Genomic DNA, 19,544 nt, shown 5'->3' with positions numbered 1-19,544 from the left:
GAAATTAAAGATAGTGTGATCTTTCAGGAAAAGTAAAAGTGTTCTTAATAAAGATGCACAAGACCTCAAAGAATAATAATAAGTAGTAAAAACTTAGTTGGTAGAACTTGGAAAGAGACAGAAGAAAATATGCACCCACACAGAAATGGATAGAACATTTTTTAAAAAGAATGAAAAGAAAGGAAAGTCACTTCTAAAATGCTTTCAGGGACATGGGGAGTAAGATTGGAAATGAAATGGAAAATTATATATTATAAAGAGATAAGAGAGAGTGATAAGAATGGAGTCAGAATAAAAGAAGTTCAAAATAAGGATAATTGGTGTCTCTGAAAAGAACATGGCAAATGGAACAGGAAAAAGCATTCAAAATTACAACATGGGAACATTTTATTGAAATAAAGTCAAAGTTGGATTTATAGACAAAGAACACACCATTTCAGGAAAAGTTGATATTGCTTAGCACTGAAACACATTTGATGTTAATGGACTTCAAAGATAAAGAAAAAAAATTCTATGGGCATCTAGGCAAAAACAAAACAAAACAAAACAAACTCAACTCACCTAATTAGAAGGAAATTCACTCTGATAGTTGATTTCTTAGCAAGACTCTTCAGTGCTAGAAAATAATGGAGCAATATCTACAAATTCCTCAGGGAGGAAAAATATGACCCTGTAATTTAAAATCCAACCAAATTCATCTTTAGTTATTTAAGCCACAGATAGATATTTTCAAATATGCAAAAAAGAGTGTGGGAAATATAGTCCCAATAAACCCATTCTGAAAAACATGAGAGGTTGAAATTTAGCCATGCAGGTGATACATGAAATCAGATAAAAGTAAGACTGCTATTGAGCATTGAATATATTTAAGTGTAGAATGAAGGCTAAAAAACAGTGGGGGAATATGCTTATAGAAATAAATGTAACCTTATGTTATAAACCATAACAGTGGTGCTGGTTCCCCAAGTCTCCCAGTTCCCCAGAGGCAACAGGCACGTGTGTGCTTGCATACTCAGTGGGTTCTGTTACACAAGAGGAGCACTTTCCATGAAGCATGGATTCCTACTGAGTAGAATCAAACCTGGTGGTTGTCTGGGGAGAGACGTCATGTCACCTCTCAAGTTTGCTCACTGCAAATAAAATTCGGAGAAGTGAACTGGGTGAAGAGAGGACAGGGCCTTGCAGTCTAACATACAAAGGATCGTGTACTACAGGCTTGTGCCAATTGCCTCTCAACAGGTGTCTTTGGTTTTGTGGGTTATTTTAGTTTAAGTGTGTCAAATTTATCAATTTCCTTTTTGATTTGCGCTTTCGGGATTTTGTAATAAAAATATTCAGCTCAAGTTATAATGGTGTCTAGGTAGGTAAGTAGGTAGACAGATAAGATAGATAAGATAGACAGATGCTCTTTTATAAACATCTGGAATTAGTTTTTGTGAATAGTGAAAAACTGTATTACGCGAGTACTGTATCTATATCTAGATCTATAAAGCTGATTGTCTTAGAACTGGCTTTCTTTACTTTGTATTGCTACTTCTATACTATCACAAGTGCCCATGTACACCTGTCTCTGTTTCTGAGCTCACTGTTTTGTGCTATGGGTCTATTTGTCTGTTTCTGCCACAATATTACACTTTCTCAATTTTTATAATTTCAAAGTACAGTTTAGCATCTGATAAGACAAGTCTTCAATGTTGCTCACCTTTAAAATTGTTGTATAATCATGTCCCAGGAAAGAAAAGAAACTTCTTTACATACCTTTCCTTTTCACATGCGGGAAAGTATTCTCTAAAGGGGTTTGTCTAGCCAAGTGTCCCTATGACCCAAGAATGTTATCAAATCATTTATACTCTTAATATCTATCTGTTCTTCATCTATCATTTTCTGATACAAGTGGGTCCAAGTGTTTAATCATTATCTCCTAGTCCAATTATGTAGGTCATTGATATAGTTGTCTATATTTAGCATGTGTGTTTGCACTTGAAATTGCACCTTATTCTGTTTGTTTGTGCCATTGTTTCCTTTCTTTCTTGCCCTGTTCCTTGCCTGTCTTTGCACAGCTCCCTGGCCCCTAATTTAAAACCAGGGCTTCTAGTGGCAGCTCAGTCTCCTACAGTGTGGCAATATTACACCAAGCCAGTGGTAGGTTGGTTCCGGGGGCTGAAGCTGGGTCACCTGTCTCAAGAGAACACTTTCAGTCTTGAGTTCCCAGGAAGAAGATGACATTCCAATCATCCTTGTCTGCCTGTTTCTGGACCTGGAGTACAGAGGCCATGCCTTTAAGCTTTCTCTTTAGAGACTGTTTTTCAAAACCTCCCTTCTCTTTCCTCTCTTTCTGGTTTTCTCTTTCAGTATTTTATTAATGTTTGTTCTAGTTTTGGAAAAGACTGTATGTGTGAAACCAGGAGCTTATAGCACCATCTTTACTGGCATTCCATGAACTACTTTAAAATTTTAAAAAACAACAAAACAGTATCATTCCATAAATAAATACTCCTGCCTCCAAAATAGAATCATTCCTGTCTCTGTCTCTGTCTCTGTCTCTCTCTCTCTCTTTCTCTCTTTTGTGATTCTGATACTTTTTAAAAGCTGGTTATTACAAGTATATGATATTTTATCACCTCTGCACATTTGATGGGGAAAGGGAGAAACAAATTTAAATCTAACTGAAGAAATTTTGATTTGCCAGGATCTTAACTCATTGCTGAGTGCATGCATTCATGGTCTCCAGGCATTCAGGTGTAAATTGCCCAGTTTACTGAGGGGATGCTACAAATAGAAATGAGAAATGACTTTCTAGCCCTTTCTCCTGCCAAATTTAATATTTCACTCCTTTGGTTCTTTTGAGTGTTTTGGTAAATTGATTTTAAGTGACTTTGTCAATGGCATTTTCTATTAGACTGAGAAAAAAAGCTTAGCTGGCTGCTGCTGTCAACATCAGGAAATATTTAGTCCTTTGAACTGAACATTCCCTGCTTAATGTAATTCCACTCCATGAACCTGTCTAAGCAATTCCTATCACCTCTTTTAGTTTCTTTCCAGCTCATGTATTCACTATTATCTTTATTTCTTTAGTGCTTAGCAAGGAAAAACCAATGTAAACATTTCAGTCTTGGGTCCTGAGGCACTACCTTAGCTCTAGCATTTTCAAGTGTTCTCTTTCCATGGATCATCCTGATGGCTGGCAGCTATTTCTTGTCCAGCCTCTATGAAGTGCTTTGCAGCTAAGCTTATGAAAACAAGACTAGTAGTGGAGCTCGTTTTCTAAATGAAGCACAGCTTGCTGTGTATACTGATTTTTTAATAGGTTCCTTAATCTTGGCCTTTTTGTAAATATACATATAATTAAACAATGACTAGATGGTCCCCCTGGATCCTAGATTTGTGGAATAAGATGGGGTGAGTGCTTTTTGGGTGTTCTGAACCAGCCTGGAATTCAACCCCTTCCCTTCTAATTGGATCATAAATACTGCTTCAGGCTTTCCTCTTCATATCACTTTCTTTCTATTTCTCTACCTTGCTTTCTTAATTTTCTTTCTTCCTATAAGAAAGAGAACCTGAATTCTATTTGTTTTTGTTCCAAGTATTTTTCTAGTGCAAAATAGAAGATATCTTTAAAAAAAAAAACCTCTGATTATCCATACAAGCATCGTTACATGTAGACACACACACACATCCTTAATATATCATATTATATATTCATATATTATGTCTAATGTGTCACCCATTCCACTACAGAGCTACTTCAACTTACCTTATTAATATCTACTTTATTCTGAGACAAGGTCTTACTATATAGCTCAGTCTGGCCTCAAACTTTCAATCCTTCTGAGTCAGCCTCCCAAGTGCTGTATTATAGATGTAATTCCAGTAATATATTGTATGTCAATATATTAATTCAATTCACATCATGATCACTTATATGTGTTAAACCCCAATCCCTACTGGTCCTCTCTACCACACTCTGTCCCAAATTTATACCTTTTCTGATATTTTCTACTGCAGTTAGTAGAATCATCATTATGTAGTAAGTAACTCAAGTTGAAAATCACAATGTGGTTCTAAGTCTTTCTCACATCTACATTCACTGGTCTCTACATCCCGTTGCTTCTGTATTCAAACATCATTTTTAGCCCTCCTTCTCATCCCTCTACCACTGTCTTTCCTTTGTCTTTACTAATCCCTCACCAGAGCATTTCCTTCTGATTCATTTCTTTGCTTGCAAATAGGGAATTCTTTCTTTCAGTCAATTCTTTTTTTATTATTTTCTAGAAAGAGTTTATTTATTTGTTAATTTATTGTTCTGTTTATCTTTCTAAACATGCACCTGCCTCTCCTGTGCTTCAGAATGTTTGGTAACTATTGTCTAGATAATGAAGTTCATACTGCCTAATATTCAAGGCCCATCACTTCTACTCCTAGGTTAACTTTTGGTTTTTCCTTCTGGTCCTCAGCCTTGTATTCCCTTCTTCCACACCCACTTGTGGCCAGCCTATAATGTGTTTGCCTCTGTATCTTGGCACGTATTGTCCTATAAAAGACAAAATGCACTAGACAATGAAGGAGATAGTTGTATCTCCTATTGCATTGGGGAGAACATTCATTAATGAGAAACATCTCTAAGAAAAGGGATGGTGCTTGGGATTGTAGAGAAGCATGAGGACAGGGAATTACCTGCATCATTCAGGAGCTGTAGGAGTCATGAGGATGGAGTCAGGTTTAATTTTGGATCGTGCTTGGGCAGGGAGGTCCTTTGAACATAGCCAACTCTGGAACACTGGTAGGAGAATTTCTTTATCTTTACTGTCTTTGGGGAGCACAGGGCTTGGTAAAGTTTAACATTCTCAACTCTGTGTTGGCTATTGTCTGCAAACCCCTCTCCCCCTCCCATCTATTGGTTTTTCTTCATTTGGCTCAGTGCCTTTAAAAGCTGATCTCTCTCTCTCTCTCTCTCTCTCTCTCTCTCTCTCTCTCTTTCTCTCTCATTTTCTGAGACAGGGTCTTGCTATGTAGCTCTGGCATTGAACTCTTGACCCTCTTGCCTTCACCTCCCTGGTGCTGGTATTATATGTGTGCACTACCTTGCCCTGCTTTTGAAGGCTGATCTCTACACTCCACATTACTTGAGCTATCTGTCCTCTGGCTTCCAGCTGATTTTCACAAACAAGAAAGAATATTTAAGGGAGGGATGAAGGTGTCAGTGCTTTCCTAGTTCATTTTTTGCCAGTTCCAGTGGTGTCTGAAATCTTCCAAGTTTCTTTCCACAGTTTTCAATTCCTCCAGGACAGCAATAATACCACTTCCTTCTTTCTGCCCTCCCTGTCTTGTGTCACCATGGACTTGAGGGAGTTGACTGATTTTCAAAGTTGCTAGTCACTGGGTGCTTGACCATTCCTTATTGTTTGTTTTCACATGACTCACACTCCTACAATTAGTCTCTTTATTGAATTACGTTCAGTTAAACTCTTTTGAATGTTCTGTTTCCTGCCATAACTCACTGATTTAGTCTTTCAACCTAAGCGTGCCTGTTCATCAGTTCACATGAAGACCTAAATATCTTCTCTTGGATGCTGGCAGCATTGTCAACATGTATGGTGGTGAAATTATACATTTGTGAACTGCTTTCCCCTCTCTACTGTACTAGGTTTTAAGTTCTATAAGGATGAGATATTTATATCTCTTGGTATTTCCCAAGCTTATTACAGTGCTGAGTACACTATTTGACAATTGTTGATGAAGTGAACAAATGATTTGAGTAAATTACAAATTATCAAGAGGGATGGTAGTGGATGAATATTTAATTTGTTCATTCTTTTGCCCTTTTGAAAAGTTCTCTAATGGGAAAATAAAGATTCAGAAAATATTTTAAGAATTGGTGATTATTTAGTAGGTAGTTTTTTATTTGGTGGCAGGAATATCTACGTGAGCATAGTTTTTGTTTTTTTAAGTTGTTTTCAAATGAAAAGAACAGAGAGAAACCAGAGTAACTAGCACTTGATAAATATCCAGATCAAAGACTTCTGTCCATGGAGCTTTTCCAGAGTACAAGCAGGAGATGTTTTGTTTACTTTAGTTGGCATGTGCAGTGTTTCCCCAGGGTGCCATCACCAGGGCCAATCAACAGGAGAGGAGCTTGGAACCACTTGCTCAGTTTCACTGATCTATAAACCACTCCTGAGAGTTCCCTTGTACAAGTGTATGCACTTATTTACTTAATCCCTCTTCACTTAGTGCAGATATAATAAAACCAGAATTTTAGATTTAGATAGTACATTTTTTAAAATTAGCGGAACTGAGAATCATAGAATTGGTCCAAGTCAGGAATAAAAATGAATTCTATTCTCTTTTATTTATACATTCACCTATTTCTTCTTGGTTGTTATTCCTGTGATGTCATAATGTCATTCTATATACCCCATCAAATTATATCAAAAATATTATAGGTATTTTTGTTGTTTCATTTTTTAGTCCAGATATTTGACCATAAACAACTTTATACTTTAATGAATCTTTTCTTCCTTCCTTCCTTCCTTTCTCCTTCCATTCTTTCCCCTTCCTTCCCTCTTTCCCTCCTCCCTCCTTCTTTCCTTCCTTCCTTCCTTTCTCTTCTTTCTTTTTTTTTTTTTGAGATATGTTTTTACTTTGCAGCCCAAGGTGGCCTGAAACTCATGATCCTCCTGCCTCAGCCTCCTCAGTGCTTGGATTGCAGGTGTGTGACACCATACCAGGCTAAATGCATTACATTTTTAATACATTCTTAACAATGTACATATATACTGATGCTTTAAGGAGCACCCACACTCCTCCTAGCCTAGAATTTACTTTTCAAAGAAACTTTCTTTTGGGGGTTGGGGTGAGGGGAGAATACTGGGTATCAAAGCCAAGGCCTCTCACATGCTAGGCAAGTGCTCTTCCATTTGGGCTATGCCCCCAGCCCTTTTGTTTTTGAGATAAGGCCGCAATAATTTTGTCTGGACTGGCCTGAAATTTGTGATCCTCCTGTCCTGCCTCCTCAGTAACTAGAATTACAGGCATGCACCACCACTCCTAGCTCAAAAAAAAAAAAAAAACAACTTGAGAATGAAAGAAGGCACTCTAAATAATTGCCCCAGGTTGACAAGCTTAATTAAAGGGGGTCTGTCCCACAATAACTGGGATATATGCCTGTCTTCAAGCATACCACTTGCCTTAGTGGTATATTTCTATCTGTAATGTAATGTGTGATATTTTGGAGTAAAAGATTATGACTCTAAGAATCTCCTTTTTAATTACATGGGAGTATTAATATATAAATCTATCATCAATCTTTAACAATTTAGAAGAAAATATTTAGTTAACCTGGCCCAGGGATGACAAGAGATTGGCAATTTTTTTCTCTAGAAAGATCCAGCTAGTAAATATTTTAGGTTTTGTGGCCCATATGTTATTAGTTGCAGCTACTCAACTCTACTGTTATAGTGGAAAGCAGCTGTAGACAATGCTTACATTAATGTGTATAGCTCTGTTTTATGGATTTGACCCATGGGCTGTCCTTTGCCCACTTCTGATCTAGAGAACTGGGAGGCAGGCAGATGAATTTACATCTCCAGAATTGTGCTACTTCTCAACTGTTCATCTTGCTGTCATTAACAAGGGCTAAGAAACACACATAAATTGTGCTGCCCAATAATCTGGGGAGGCCAGGAGACAATTTGATGGTGAGCAAAATCTCAGGTTTCCTCTCAATGAGAGAAACTATAAAGAGATCCCACTGGTAGTCCTGGGTTCCTGAATATATGGTTCAGACTTGGATTTGAGTGACAGTCTCAGACTCACCCTAGCATGGATCTGAAGGCTTCAAAGTCAGATGAACTGGATCCAGACTTTCTTCATATATACTGTGATCCCGGGCTGATACTCCACTACTGCCTTGGTCTTCTCTGGCTTAGTCTCAGCAGTGATTTTGTCCTCAACAGCTTTATTGTTCTGCTTATTTTATTACTTCCTCAATTGGACTCAAGCCTGCTTCTCTTTTATTCTAAGACAGTTTGCCATCAGCTGTAAGCCTTTAAATGCTGGACTTCTCTCTCCCCCTCCACCTTTTTCCATATCTCTAAATAGTACTTTTTTATATAACTTAATGTCCCATAAATGCTTTGCTCAATTATAATTAGTTTTATGAAGTGAATTTATATTATTTCATTTCTAAAAATATTGTATACATGTTTATACATTTTTCAAGTATGTAAGTACTTCATCTTCTATATTTCTATTCAAGTTACTACCAAAAGAATTTAAAGCACTTTTGAGCAAACATGTAAAAAAATTGCTAAATGAATATTTTGAGTGTATATTATGTGCTAAATACATAACAGCTTGAAAGGTAAAATTTCAAAAGGGGGGAGGAGAAAGCAAATTTTGTAAGCAAAACCAAACCAACAAGTTCAAAATCAAATTACCTTGCATAAAGTTAAAACTTTGAACCTATAGCTTTGCTCTGAGCATCTCAATACCAAAAAAAGAAAGAAATTTTATGGGGTTTATAATTCTCTTGACCTAGAAAAAGGAATCACATCAACTAATCAAGAAAATTTCTGACCCTGCATTTTAAATTTTTTCTCCTTTAAAATATTGTCTGAGTAAAGATTCTCCCAGACACACATATATTTTCTTCCCTCTCCCCCTGAGAAAGAGAGATAGAGATTTTATAAGAATTGGACCATGTGATTATGAAGACTGAGAAGTCCCACAATCTGCTGTTTTCAAGCTGAAGAACCAGGAAAGCTGGTGATGTAATTCATTCTGAGTCCAGGAACCAAGGTAGTCAATGGTCTAAGTCCTAGTCTGACTCCAAAGACCAGAGAACCAGGAATGCCAATGTTTGAGGGCAGGAGAAGATGAACACCTAGCTCAAACAGAGAGCAAATTCAGTCTTCCTCTTCCTTTCCATTCTGTCAAAACCGTCACTGGATTGGTTGATGCCTACCCTTATTGGTGACAGTGATCTTCTTTATTCATCCTATAGACTCAAATGCTAATCTTTTTCAGAAACAGTCTCACAGACACACCTAGAAATAATGCTTTACCAGTTATCTGGGCATTCCTTAGCCTAGATGAGTTGATATATGAAATTAATCATCACAAATGTCAAGTCTTTGAAGGTTAGATGTCTCATTTATCATTTCTCTGGTATCTCCTTATACCATCTAGTGCCTGATACACACTGGACAATCAATATTTAACCAAAGTCCAGCCAGCATTAGTATTTGATTTACCTCACTTTTTCTTCTAAAGTCACATGAACCTAAGAATTATCATATAAGTCTAAAGTTAGGGAGTACAATCTATAATATTGCCTTGATTTCTGATACCAATTACAAGTTTGGGGTGCCCAAGAATACACTCAGGCTCAATAGCTTGTGATTTGAAGAACTTAGTGAGAGCTATTATGCTTACTCTTACAGTTTGCCACAGGAAAGGATAAAAGGATATAGATTAGGATAGCTATGGCAAATGTTTAAGAAAGTTCTAAACGTGGGACTTGCAGTTGCCCTCTACCCATGAAGTCATGGGCAGTGAGAACTCCTGACAGTGATATGTGCTAATACACATGAAGTTTTGCCAACCAAGGCCTGATCTTTTGTGTCTACAGTCTTTGTTAGGACTTGATCACAAAAAACTAATTGGCCACTCTTCATGGCTGATCTGTGTCCCTGTTCCTCTAGAAGTCAGCTGATACCATGTGACCCAAAATCTTCCAGCTTAAATCACATTGTTTGTGTGGCTCAAAGTCACTATTTTTCTAAATCATGTTGTTACTATCTGGCTGTCCTAAGGCCCCCAAGTAAACAGACTCATTTGTCAGGCAGGACATTCTAGGAATTTAGCAATTCCCACCCAAGAGCCAAGGGCAAAGGCCAGATCTCTCTTTGGGAAAAGTTAAATTCTTTGCTACACACAAAGTCAACACATCGTGAATCCAGTGTCTGACTTTAATCACAACAGCGTGGGCTGGGGGACACAAAGGGTACTCTCCATGAGCTGGCGCTACTGAAGTTGAAAGACACATAATCCTTGACTTCCCTTTATTCATTAAACATGTATTCAGAACACTAAACAAAGCAAAACATTACATTTTGACCCTATTTAACTTTTAAACAAAGTGGTTTTTACATTTGGTAGTTTTTGGGGTTTTTTTGTTTGTTTGTTTGCTTTTAACTTATGTTTTAGGATGCATTTATTATTATTATTATTAATTTATTGACATATGCATACATTGTTTGGGTCATTTCTCCCCCTCGTCCCCTACCTCCACCCTTCCCACGCCTCGCTTCCAGGCAGAACCTGTTCTGTGCTTTTCTCCAGTTCTGTTGAAGAGTAGAAATAAGCAATAATAAGAAAGACATAGTGTTCTTGCTAGTTGAGATAAGGACAGCTGTACAAAGAGATTCCTAGCATTGCTTTCATGTACAAATATGTTACAACCCAAGTTGATTTATCTCTAACTGATCTTTACACTGTTTCCTGATCCCCATCTCGTGTTGAACTCTGTTGCTTTAAGGTTTCTGTATTAATTCCTCTGGAGTGGGGACATCAAATGCTTTCATGTTTTGGGGTTTCTATCTAACCACATACCTCCCATATACGTTCTCCCCTTGTCATGTAACCCACGTCCTACAAAATTGCTGTATTAGACCTAGAACTAAAGACTGTATATGAGGGAGAACATACGATTTTTGGTCTTCTGAGTCTGGCTAACCTCGCTCAGAATGATGTTTTCCAGTTCCATCCATTTACTTGCAAATGATAATATTTCATTCTTCTTCATGACTGGGTAGAATTCCATTGTGTATAAATACCACATTTTCTTGATCCATTTGTCAGCAATGGGGCATCTTGGTTGTTTCCATAACTTGACTATTGTGAATAGTGCTGCAATAAACATGGGTGTGCAGGTGCCTTTGTAGTAATCTGTGTCCCATTCCTTTGGGTATATCCTTAGGAATGGGATTGCTGGAGCATATGGCAGATCTATGTTTAGATTTTTAAGAAGCCTCCAAATTTTTTTCCAGAGTGGTTGCACCAGCTTGCATTCCCATCAGCAGTGTAAAAGTGTTCCTTTTTCCCCATATCTTCACCAACACCTGTTGTTAGTGGTGTTTTTGATGGTGGCTATTCTAACAGGGGTGAGGTGGAATCTTAGTGTGGTTTTGATTTGCATTTCCTTTATGGCTAGAGATGGTGAGCATTTTTTCATGTGTTTTTTGGCTATTTGAATTTCTTCTTTTGAGAAAGTTTTATTTAGTTCAGTTGTCCATTTCTTAATTTGTTCATTGATTTTGGGAGAGTTTAGTTTCTTAAGTTCCCTGTATATTCTGGTTATCAGTCTCTTGTCTGATGTATAGCTAGTAAATATTTTTTCCCACTCTGTGGGTGGTCTCCTTAGTTTAGAGACCATTTCTTTTGTTGTGCAGAAGCTTTTTAATTTTATAAAGTCCCATTTGTCCATTCTTTCTCTTAGTTGCTGGGCTGCTGGGGTTCTGTTGAGGAAGTCCTTGTCTATACCAATTAGTTCCAGAGTATTTCCTGCTCCTTCCTGTACTGACTTCAGAGGAGTCTGATATTAAGGTCTGTGATCCATTTTGAGTCAATACTGGTACAGGGTGATAGACATGGATCTAGTTTCAGTTTCTTGCAGATGGGTAACCACTTTTCCCAGCAACATTTGTTGAAGAGGCTGTCTTCTCTCCATCATATATTTTTGGCCCCTTTGTCAAAAATGAGGTGGGTATAGTTGTGTGGGTTCATATCTGGGTCCTCTATTCTGTTCTTCTGGTCTTCATGTCTGTTTTTATGCCAGTACCATGCTGTTTTTATTACTATTGCTTTGTAATATAGTTTGAAGTTGGGTATTGTGATACCACCAGCATTGCTCTTTTTGCTGAGTATTGTCTTGGTTATTCGCGGTTTCTTGTGTCATATATAGCTTTTATAATGTTGAGGAACTTTCCTTCTATTCCTTGTTTTCTTAGAGCTTTTATCATGAAATGGTGTTGGATCTTGTCAAAGGCTTTTTCTGCATCTATTGAGATGATCAAGTGGTTTTTGTCTTTGCTTCCATTGATGTGCTATATTACATTTATAGATTTGCATATGTTGAACCACTCCTGCATCCCTGGGACTTGGCCGTGGTATATGATCTTTCTGATGTGTTGCTGGATTCGGTTTGCCATTATTATTTTGAGGAATTTTGCATTGATATTCATTAAGGAAATTGGTCTATAATTCTCCTTTTTGGAGATGTCTTTATCTGGTTTTGGGATAAGAGTAATATTTGCTTCATAAAACGAGTTAGGCAGTGTTCCTTCCCTTTCTATTTCATGGAACAGTTTAAGGAGGGTTGGTGTTAGTTCTTCTTTAAATGTCTGATAGAATTCAGCAGAGAATCCATCAGGTCCTGAGCTTTTCTTTTTTGGGAGACTCTTAACTGCTGCTTCAATTTCATTTTGTGTTATAGATCTATTCAGGTGATTAATTTCCTCTTTGTTCAGTTTTGGATGATTGTAAGTATCTAGAAATCTGTCCATTTCTTCAAAATTTTCAAGTTTATTAGAGTATGGGCCCTCAAAGTAGTCTCTGATGATTTCCTGGATTTCCATGGTGTTTGTTGTTATCTCCTCTTTTGCATTTTTGATTTTACTGATTTGAGTTTTTTCTTTCCTTATTTTAGTCAGGTTTGCTAGGGGTCTGTCAATCTTATTTATTTTTTTCAAAGAACCAGCTTATTGTTTCATTAATTCTTTGTATGTTTTTTGTTTGTTTGTTTGTTTCTATTTCATTGATTTCAGCCCTTATTTTAATTATTTCCCTCCTTCTGCTTGTTTTGGAGTTTGCTTGTTCTTATTTTTTTAGGAGTTTGAGTTGTAGTATTAGATCATTGATTTGAGATCTTTCTGACCTTTTAATATATGCAGTCATGGCTATAAGCATTCCTCTTAGGACAGCCTTTGCTGTGTCCCATAGGTTCTGGTAGGTGGTGTTTTCATTTTCATTAACTTCCAGGATCCTTTTAATTTCCTCTTTTACTTCATCAATGACCCACTGGTCATTGAGCAATGTGTTGTTCAGCTTCCAATTGTTTGCATGTTTTTTACTGCTGTTTTTGTTGTTGATTTCTAGTTTTAATGCATTGTGGTCAAATGGAATGCATAGGATTATTTCTATTTTCTTATATTTGCTGAGGCTTGCTTTGTGCCCTAAGATATGATCAATTTTGGAGAAGGTTCCATGATCTGCAGAGAAGAATGTATATTGTGCAGCAGTTGGATGAAATATTCTGTAGATGTCAGCTAGGTCCATTTGGTCTATGGTGTGATTTCAATCTAGGATTTCTTTATTGATTTTTTGTTTGGATACCTATCTATTGGTGATAGGGGATATTAAGATCTCCCACTTTCATTGTGTTGGAGTTTATATATATTTTTAGTCCTTCAGAGTATGTTTGATGAAATTGGGAGCGTTGATGTTTGGTGAATATAGGTTGAAAATTGTTATTCCCTTTTGGTGTATTTCTCCTTTTATTAGTATAGAGTGTCCTTCTTTATCTCATTTAATCAATGTAAATTTGAAGTCTACTTTTTCTGAGATAAGTATGGCTACCCCTGCCTGTTTACGGGGGCCATTGGCTTGGTAAATCTTCTTCCAGCCTTTCACTCTCAGCCAGTGCTTGTTTCTGTCAATGAGGTGGGTCTCCTGTAGGCAGAAGATTGTTGGATCTTCCTTTTTAATCCAGTTTGCCAATCAGTGTCTTTTGATAGGGGAATTAAGTCCATTATTGTTTAGTTATAATATTGATAGGTATGTGGTGATCCCTGTCATGTAGTTGTCTTTGTTGTTTAAGGGTTTGGTTGTGTGTAGCTGAATCAATGTTAATCTCTACTTTCTCGCCTTTTCTTCTCCTGAGGTTTGGTATTGACTGCCCTTTCATGGTTTTGTTTGCTTTCACTTTCTGTGTGCAGAATTCCTTGGAGAATCTTTTGTAGTGGTGACTTGGTGGTCATATATTGTTTTAGTTTCTGCTTATTATGAAAGACTTTTATTGCTCCATCTATTTTGAATGATAGTTTCTTAGGGTCGAATTTATTTTCATTTAGTTCCCGGAAGACCTCACTCCATGTTCTTCTTGCTTTGAAGGTTTCCATGGAGAAATCTGGTGTGATTTTGATGGGTTTACCTTTGTATGTTATTTATTTTTTCTCTCTTATTGCCTTCAATATTCTTTCTCTATTTTCTGTGCTTTTTCATTAATAATATGTTGTGGGGTAGTTCGATTTTGGTCAAGTCTGTTTGGTGTTCTGGAGGCCTCCTGTACTTTGATGGACATAGTTTTCTTTAGATTTGGGAAATTTTCTGTTATTATTTTGTTGAATATATTATGCATTCCTTTTGCTTGCACCTCTTCTCCTTCTTCAATATCCATGATTCTCAGGTTTGGTCTTTTAATGGAGTCAGTGCATTCTTCCATATTCCTTTAACAGGTCTTGAGTTGTTTAACTAATAGTTCTTTGGTTTTTCCTTTAATTACCATTTAATCTTCAAGTTCTGAGATTCTGTCTTCTGTTTGCTCTATTCTGCTGGAATGGCCTTCCATTTTGTTTTGTATTTCTGTTTCATTCTTTTTTCTGAGGTTTTCCATATCATGGGTCACTTCCTCTTTAATGTAGTCAATTTTCATCCTTAATTCATTTATCTCTCTGTTTATGGTATTTTCTGTTTCAATTTGGTTTTTATTTAGGGCTCTTATGATTTATTTATTTGTTTTTGTGTTTTCTCATATTCTTTATTTTTGTCCTTTTGAAATTTCTTGAGTGCCTCTTGTACATTTTGGTTAGCCATGTCTAGAAACAGCTCCATGAAATTCTCAATGATTACTTGCAGGATTTCTTCTTTCAGGTGTTCTTGTGGGCTTCATTGGGTTCTTTGGCATAGTTTATCTTTGTTTTGTTGGAGTCTGGATCTGGGTATCTGTTTTCTTCATTTCCCTCTGAATCCTGTACTAATTTATTTTGGGGGTGGGGGAGAATGGTTTCCATCCCTTTTTTGTCTTCCCATATTTCCACTTGGTACCATTTCTGTCCCTGGACTATGTATAATTTAGTGTTAGCTGAGTTACAATAGTGAAACTAACAAAACCAAGGAAGAAGGAGAAAAAAGAGAAAGAAAGAGAAATGGAGGGAAAAAGAGAGAGAGAGAGAGAGAACCAAGGAAAAACAGCTGGGAGAGATGGTGGACAATCAAAGAGCAAACCTGACAGCCAATCCTTTAAAGGAAGGCAAAAAAAGAAAAAAAGAAATCACCGATTCAGGAACAGTGGAATTTCAATCTTAGTAGTTTTGCTGTTACTCCTTTAGCACCTAGACCTGTCTGTGTCTCCTAGGCAGGTTTGGCCTCTCCTGTAGCATGTGGCAGGTGGATGGGGCCTCACGGGCCTGAGGGTGGAGGCCTGTCATTGAGGTGATCTAAAGGGCTTCTGGAGCATGGGCTTAGCATGCCTGAGGGGTGTGGACCGGCCTGTGGATCACAGGCCTGGCAGGCCTGAGGGGTATGGCCCAGCAGAGATCATGCAGGCCTGTGGATCTCTGGCCTGGTGGGGCTGAGGAGTGGGGGCTGGAGGAGCGGCAATCCCATGGCTTGCAGAGCAGCAGCTCTGCTGGCCTATGTGGCGGGGCTTGGCGGGCAGCGCTGGCTGTTCTTTTAATAAATCATGGCACAGAGAAGCCTTCCATAAGCTAGTGGTTCAGAGTGCTGAAGTTTCGGCTCCCCCTGGTGCTTTACCTCTCAGCCAAGTGTGTATACAGTGTCTTAGCAAAGTCCCTTGTTCACAGAACTCACGCAGTCTGTGGCTGTGTCCCAGTCACCATCTTGGATCTTCTCCATTTGGTAGTTTTTAAAGACCATTTTGCATTTTGAGAGTTCAAGTAGGCACTTGTATATTTTACTTTCTTTGTAGTTCTAGACCTATAAGTTCTATAGTCAAATTTTCCTATTCTGTTTTTTGTAAACTGCTGTTTCTCAGATGGGAAAAAAATTAAGATCTTTATTCTCTTATTCTTTGGGAATTTTCTTAAAGTGTGAAGCCAGAAATGCTCTTATTTTTCCAACTGGTTTTCAGGAGCCAGGGCAAATTAAGCTCCTTAAATGCAGTAAGCTCTATGAGTGCAGGGATTTTTTTTTCTTTTTTCCTTTCACACTTGTGGCTCCAATGCTTATCACACTGTTTGACACATACAGACACTCAGTAGCATTTTTTGTGTCAGAGGACAATTTTCCAAATTTAAGAACCTAAATTTGCATAAATCTAAAGCAAGCATATATCAAAGATTTTTTAAAAAACTCATTAATAAGAGGAACAGCAGGGAGGTAAAGTTGATTTTAAAATAGACATGAAAAGAATGCTGGCAAAAGATTGCTAGGTTAGATTTTTTTTTAGAACAAGAAAAGATACATTTATTTATTTTTCACTTTTTTATTGTTGTACTGTGTGGGGGTACATTGTGGCATTTACAAAAGTTCTTACACAATATATCAAATATACCATACTTGAATCCACTCCCTCCATGAAACTATTCTAGATTTTTTTTTAATGATTACTGTCATCTGGGATAGTAAAATTGTAGCCATTGGGCTTTTCTTTTCTATTGCACAGAAATCATTTGTTTCTCTCCCTGGATACAATTCATTTGCATTGTTTTAAGGCAAAAATCATTTGCATTGCTATCAGGTTTTCAGAAGTTAACACCTACCCTTACAAAACTATAAAATATTCTAGTCAGTAACACCTACCCTTACAGAACTGTAAAATATTCTAGTCAGTCTAGTAAAATTAGAGAATTTAATCTCATCTATCAGGTCTGAAAATTAAAAGGTATAATCTGCTTGATTTCCAAATGCAGAAAACATGAATTTTATTGGCAATTTGATTAACTTTAAGTAACAAGCCAATCCTATAGTCTGTATTTATTCTGATTTGGGCACATAGTATATATCCCACAAGTGTTTGTGGAATTAACTTTTTAAAGGCAGAGTTTTCAGATCAGAGTATTCTGATTTGAAAGAGTCATGTCCATGAAATTTGCAACTGTAATGCCATCCACTTGTTTTTGCTTATGAAGGCAGCTAGGGGTAGTGGGGAAACCATGGCTGTGCAATCAGCTCAGCATGACTGGAATCCCAGTTCTGCAATTTACTGCTCGTATGGCTTCCATCAAACCATGGAACTCCTCTAAGCCTCAGTCTTCTTCCAATGACACAAGGATCATATGTCCACTGCCATTGTGATGCACACGTTGACACATACTTAAGGATTGATGATAATGCATGCAACATGCCTCATTTGCAGGACACAGTCTAGAACATGGTGAAAATGGAAGAAATCACAAATGATGAAAGATCAGTGTGGAGATACAGGACTAACTCCCTCTTTTTAGTACCTACGACAATTTCTCACTGTGCAAACATAAATAAAATTCTTCTAATTTTTATCTTATAATTGCTTTAACTGCAAGAATTCTTTTTTTCCTTTATTGTTGTGCTGTGTGGGGGTACGTTGTGGCATTTTCATGGGTTTTTACAATGCTTCAAATATATCATACTTGAATTCACCTCCTCAACCAATCTCCTACCTCCCTCCCTCCCCCAACACCTGGAGTAGTTTCAACAGGTATCATTTTTGCATTCACTTACATGTGTACTTATTTTTTTGTAAGAATTATTTAGGATATAGTTTGAAGTATTTATTATTTGGGGATAGCCGATAGTCTTTTTGTGGCTTGCTGGCCTTCTGAGAACCAAGAAGACTGTGGCTGAATCAAGATTTCTAAGTGAGTGGTGTCCATGTAAGTCCTCACTTCACATTCAGTTAGTTACTTTTCCTGTGTAACAAGCCCAAAATTTAGAGGCTTACAAAAAGTAAGCTAATCTGCTCACAGATTCATTGGATGGGAATATAGAGAGAGCACGGCAAGGACGGTTTGTCTCTTTCTAGGATATCTGGAGCCATACTTGGGAAAGCCTGAAGACTGGGGCTGACTTAAGGCTGGGAACTGGAACCATCTGCAGGTTGTTCACTCATATATCTGAGGCTCAGCTGTCAAGGCTTAAATACTGGAGCTTCTGATCCGAGCATCTACATATGGCCTCTCTATAGGGTTTGGCCCCCTTTCAGCATAGTGACCTTAACATAATTGGTCATCTTACAAGCTAACACAAATACACAGGCAGAAGTATTCCATCAGACAAGGAGGAAGCTGCATTGCCCTTTATGGACACCTCAAAAGGCACACAGTATCTCATCTATATACTCTATTTATTAGTTGAAGTATTCAGAAGCTTACCAGAGTCAAAGGAAGGGGACATAGACCTTTCCACTTAGTAGTAAGGTGGCAGGTGACATTGCAAGGAGGAATTTGGGATAGGAGATATTCTTGTGGACACCTTTGGAAGATCAAATTAAATACTGAGTGATTCTGTGGAGGCTTAAATCATATAACATGTTCTGTGGGGTCAAGGATACATCCTTTTAGTTGAGCTATTGTCATTGCTGTACATGCACCAAGTCATACACTAATTATCTAGTGATGGACCTTTCTTTTCTTTTTCCTAGTGTTGAATAATAGGTTGGGCTCATTATTCATTAATAAAACTTTTAATATTTATCAATTCCCAATTTCCAAATCATTTTCTCAGGTACCTATCAGTTCCTTATAAATTATTATTATTATTATTATTATTATTGGCAGTACTGGGGTTTGAACTCAAGGTCTCAAACTTGCTAGGCAGGCACTCTACCTCTTGAGTCACATCTCCAGCCCTTTTGGTGTTAGTTATTTTTGAGATAGGGTCTTGCTATACGCCTGTGTGGCCTGGACTTCCATCCTCCTTTTTGTGCTTCCCCACATAGCTGGGATGACAGGCATGTGCCACCATGCTCAGCCTTTGGTTGAGATGTGTTCTTGTGGACTGGGTTGGTTTTGAACCGCAATCCTCCCATATCCACCTCAATAGTTAGGATTACAGATTTGAGCCACTGCACCCAGCCTTTAAATGGTTAATTTAAAAGGCCCTTAAAACATGACTGCATTTGGTTTGGCCAAGGCAGATCTAAATGTCAACTGTGGAAATATCCAGTGATGTTCAGATGTACTCCTTCCACCATGGGGGGAGCAGTTTTTTTATTACGTGATATATTTTGTAAAGAGGGCCAGAAATCATGCCTTCCCAACTCATCATTTGACGAATTGAAAGAGCTGACCCTCTAAAGTTTAATCCCGGTCACCTCATTTAATTGTGTGTGGTTGTATGTGTATGTGTGTGTGTGTGTGTGTGTGTGTGAAACTGATCAAGTTCCTTTAAAAAAAAATGGGTTAATTCATTGAAACTATTCCAAGAATGGGGAAAGGAAGGATGTGAAGGAGGTAAATCCCACTATGATATATTGCAAGAACTTTTGTAAATGTCACAATGTACCCTCAGTACAACAATAATAAAAAATAAATAAACACATACAC

At 37.6% G+C, this 19,544-nt stretch overlaps 1 protein-coding gene across 1 annotated transcript in view; it reads left to right on the top strand.

Annotated features, from left to right (window-relative positions):
- Pde11a (phosphodiesterase 11A) overlaps positions 1–19,544 on the top strand; it is a 376,507-nt gene that overhangs the window by 146,877 nt on the left and 210,086 nt on the right. The gene's annotated exons all lie outside the window — the stretch shown is intronic.

Source organism: Castor canadensis, chromosome 4, assembly GCF_047511655.1.
Source record: "Castor canadensis chromosome 4, mCasCan1.hap1v2, whole genome shotgun sequence".
Classification (NCBI taxonomy): domain Eukaryota; kingdom Metazoa; phylum Chordata; class Mammalia; order Rodentia; family Castoridae; genus Castor; species Castor canadensis.
This window is presented reverse-complemented; position numbering and strand designations above follow the sequence as displayed.